Here is a 4,996-nt window from a genome sequence, read left to right as displayed (position 1 = left end):
TGCCCCTGTGGCAAGATGTTCTGCTCCTGGACTAGCTGAGTGGATCTATCCTCTACACTCTCTGTAGGGATTGCAGCTGCAGGATTACACCTCAGGCGTGTATGCCAGGCCTGAGCTGTGCCTGGAGGGGGCAAGGTGAAGTAGGTGGAAGAGGAAGCTTGCCCACACACTCACTGGACCTGGGCTAGGACTGGGTCTGGGGGTTCCCTGAACGGGGCAGAAATTCCTACTTGGCGGGCGGGGTTGGGGAGGTGCTGCGGAGTGGTGGGTGGTGGCCCAAGGGTGTGGGAAATTGTCCGGCCCATGCTCTGCCTGGGCTGGGATTGGTCCTGCTGGCGCATTGTAGCAGGAAGCTCTCCCACACACTCACCGGACCTGGGCTAGGAATGGGTCTGGGTGTTCCCGGAAAGTGGCCTATTCTTTTTTATCAATGTCTTCTTTAGAAGCTGTGATTAATTCTTTTAGTGCAGTGTTTTCTTCAGATTGGGTTTCATCCTTGTGTTTCTCTCTTTGATTCTTTACTTCAGATGCTATGAGTTCAGAGTATTCTTTTTTTATTTCAGAAAACAATTCTGCTCTGAAGTCAAGTGCTGAAAGAATACATGTATTGAGGTTCAGCCAGATATGTCTTTCTGCTGTTGCTTATTTACTATAGACGCTATTAATTCATACATTTGAGCTGAGCTAGTGTCCTCTGCACTTGTTCTGTGTGGGCATTGGATTTCCTCCATATGTTTCTGCATTTGATTGTTTATTGCAGATGCTATTAATTCAGGAATTTCTTTTTTCATTTCCCATCTGAGTTCCTCTATACCTTTTGCAGTTTTTCTTTATTTCAGAAGCTGTTGTTTCATTGATTTCAGCTGTGTGATTCCCAATTTGTTCTGTGTTAGTGTCCTTTGCACTCGTTATGGGTGGGCTTGGTCTGAGATTGCATTTTGCTCCTTCTCATTGTCATTTTGTGTAGCACTGTCTTCTGACCTTTGTTGTACAGCTTTGTTGCAGTTATAACCTTAGCACCTACTGAAATTCAGGTGCAGATCTACAAAGTTTGGATTTATCCAGCTGTGCCTGGCTTGGGTCTGGCTGCTGTGCTCAGCTTCTTCCTGTTGCTGCCCTTGGGAGTGATCCTCTTGTGCCCCTGTGGCAAGATGTTCTGCTCCTGGACTAGCTGGGTGGCTTTGTCCCCTACTCTCTGTGCAGAGATTGCAGCTGCAGGGTTTCACCCCAGGCCTTTTGTCCAGCCCTGAGCTGAGTCTTGAGGGGACAAGGTGGAGTATGGGGGAGAGGCAGCTCTCCCACACACTCACCGGGGCCTGGGCTAGGACTCTACACACACTTTTTTAAAATTTTATTTTATTTTATTTATTTTTTTCAAAGTTTTATTGATAAACAGATAGCATTGAGACAGTTTCAAATCTCATCGGAAGTACAGTTTCAACAAATAATACACTGCATATATTCTTCTCAGTGGTTAATTGCTGTACAAGAAGTGGACTTGTGATCCTATTTACAAACACCATTAGAACAAATCATTCTATTCTACACACACATTTTAATGTAAGCTTTCAGTGTTTTTTTTTTTTTTTTTCCTTGAAACTGAGGATTGAACTCAGGCCCTTGTGGCACCAGGCAAGTGCTTATTCTACTGAGCCATGTCCTAGCCCCTTAATGTAAGTTTTGAAAGTAAAGGTAGTTTGCAAAACCCCAGAAAGAAGCAATATAGCGCATTAAAGGAAACACTGATTTGAATGGCAACAAAGTTTTCATTAGAAACAATGGAGATCAGGATGAAATGGCAGAGGGCCAGCCAAATAGCTCAATGGATTAAAGTGCCTGCAAGCAGGCACAGTTGCTGGGGGTTCAATCCCCAGGCCTGGTGTGCCAGCCCTGCCACCAGGGCACGCTGAGAGAGCAGTTGAGACTGGGCATGGTGGTGTGCGCCTGTAATCCCAGCTCTTGGGAGGCTGTAAACAGGTGGATCACTACAAGTCCAATCTAGTAATGAGACCCTGAACACCCTGTAGACCCTTCCTTAAACTACAGGGAAAAAAAGAAGGAAATGGCACAATAATTTTCAAGTGCTGAAAGAATACATGTATTGAGGTTCAGCCAGATAGCTCAGTGGACTAAAGTGTCTGCTTAGGCAGATGTAGCGGCTTGAGTCTGATTCCCACTGAGATGACCATTGAGATTGGGTGTGGTGGCACACAGGTGTAATCCCAGTGCTTGGGAGGCTGAAAACAGAGGATCACTAGGAGTCTGATCTGTGTAATGAGATCCTGTTGTCCCTGTAGACCCTTTCCTAAACATACACACACACACACAAAAGAATATATGTATCAATTGCAAATTCCTGAACCCATAAAAGTATTCATGAGGAATGAAAGGGAAATAAAGGCATTCTCAAAGGAAAACTAAGAGAATTTGACACTGGTAGACTACTATCTTTTTTTAAAAAAAATGTATCAGGTATTTAATTAGGTTCTTACTAAGAAATGTAGAACACTAATTTCTGAGGATAAATTCCATTTGTCAGAGCAAAAACACATCGCAGGTAGCCCCGGAGCTGAGGAATAGCTTTGATTTTTGCTAAAATCTGTGAGTCTACCACTTTCTGATCCTCCTTGCGCTGCTCTGAAATCTGCTATCTCTCTTTCTCGGTGTTGAAGATCTCGCCCTCCTGGTGACTGGGATTCAGCAGCTTCTCCTTCTTGAAGTAAGCATCAGTGAGGTGTTTGGGGGTTTTCACTTTGCTGATGTCAATTTTTGTAACAGTAGCAATGACAAATTTCTGGTGTGTTCTTTTTTTTTTTTTTTTTGGAACCAGGGATTGAACTCAGGACCTTGCGCTTGCCAAGGAAGTGCTTATTCCTCTGAGCCATCTCCCTGGCCCCTCTGGTGTATTCTTCACAGAGGAACACGGTTAAGGCTAAGAGGCCCAGTCACAAGTAGCAAGCCTCTGGCCAACTGCTTCAGGAAGAGCACTCTTTTGCCTCTGTGACGCCCAGTGAGGATGATCAAGGTGGTGCCAGGAGTGATGCTAGCTCAAAATTTCCGCACATGCTGACTGAAGGGTTTCTTGCCAAGGCTCAAGAGCTTTCAGGGCACATCTTCAGTAGGGTGGTATCTAGGCATTTTTTGAAGCTTAGCCACCCGGGTACCTCCATTCTTGTCCCCACCAACCCATTTTGTAATGATAGCAAGAACTTTCTCCTTTTTCTTCTCAACCCTTGATTTAGCAGCTGTGTACTTTCTCCTGTACAAAGCCTTTCTGGAATACATGGCAGATCAGGAGTATCTACCAATTCCCCTAACCAGGACAGATTTCGGCAGCAGTGGGGCTGCCCCTTCTTGGACTGTTTTGCCTTCTTCACCTTACCCTTTTTACCAGTACCACCGGCAGAAGCCTTCTGGGCTTCAGGTTTCTTCTCTTTAGTGTCTGACTTCTCAGTTTTTTCCACATGCCGTCTTGCAAGATGGGAAAGAGCTAGTAGACTACTATCAAAGAATGACTAACCAAACTTCTGCAAACTGACAGGAATTTTTTTTTTAATTTTAGGGAAGGGTCTACAGGATGTTCAGGATCTCACTACTACATCAGACTCATAGTGATCCCCCTGTTTATAGCCTCCCAAAACCCGGGATTATAGGTGTGTGCCACCATGCCCAGTCTCAATTGCTGTCTCAGCATGCCCTGGGGGCAGGGCCAGCAGGGCCAGCTCGGGAATCAAACTCCCTGCCCCTGTGTGTGCTTGCAGGGATTTTAATCTGCTGAGCTATTTGGCCAGTCCTCTGACAGGAAATTGTAACAGAGGACTTAGAACTTCAAAACAAATAACACTGGAATAGATAAAACATAGAGGAAGGACTAATAGATTATCTGTATCAAATCACATTTGATTAAAATAAATAGCTTTTGATATGATGCTCTGTGTAGCCTATGTATACTTTCACTAGATGGACAAATATGTTTCCAGATAAATATTACCATGCTTTAAGAGTGGGAGAGAAAAATAAAAAAAGAGTACGAAGAGTTAAGGAACCTAAATGGAAGTAGTTTCTGTACTTAAAGTGTTTACTCAGTGACAGCAATATATTGTGATGTCACTATGTACATCATGATAACTAGATCAAACATCAGGCTAAGTAGACAAGTGATATTTTAAAATATACTGCAGTCAAAACAGAATTCTAGAACTGCTTCAGAAACAAGTGAAGGCAAGTGTAAAAAAAAACCAGAAGGAGAAACAAACAAAAGCAAAGTTAGCCCTAACACATTAATAATTACTTATGTAGCTTTTTTTCCATCTAATTTTATTTTTCACTCTTTCAATAATTACTTAAATTATAATTATCTAAATAAATTAAATAAAGCACATTGGTAGGGTGGGTGTAAGACAATCCAACTATAAGCTGCCTCCAATAAACTGCTCATAAAATATGTTTGATACAGGTAAATTGAAATTAAAAACATTGAGAAAAGATAGCCCATACAAAAAGTAATAAAAAACCAAGCATGGGTATATCAATGTTAAAGTAGACTTCAGGGGAGGTTTATTTTTTGTTTTTGGTGCTTTGGACTGAACCCAGGACTTCCGGCTTGCTAGGCAAGCATTCTACCACTGAGCCAAATCCCCAGTCCCCAAAGTAGACTTCAAAGCAAATAAAAGAATGTAACTAGGACCTAGGGCCGCAGGATCCTGAACAGACCCGGAGCACAGGCCCAGCGAGTGAGTGAGACCACCCAGGCCGCGGGATCCTGAACAGACCCAGAGCGCAGGCCCGGCGAGTGAGTGAGCCGACCCAGGCCGTGGGATCCTGAACAGACCCAGAGCACAGGCCTGGCGAGTGAGTGAGACAACGAAGGGCCGCGGGATCCTGAACAGACTCAGAGTGCAGGCCTGGCGAGTGAGTGAGACAACGAAGGGCCGCGGGATCCTGAACAGACTCAGAGTGCAGGCCCGGCGAGTGAGGGAGAGGACCTGGGGCCCGC

The sequence above is a fragment of the Octodon degus genome, unplaced genomic scaffold (genome assembly GCF_000260255.1).
Source record: "Octodon degus isolate 3935 unplaced genomic scaffold, OctDeg1.0 scaffold00167, whole genome shotgun sequence".
In the NCBI taxonomy this organism is placed as follows: domain Eukaryota; kingdom Metazoa; phylum Chordata; class Mammalia; order Rodentia; family Octodontidae; genus Octodon; species Octodon degus.
Note: the sequence above shows the minus strand (reverse complement) of the source record.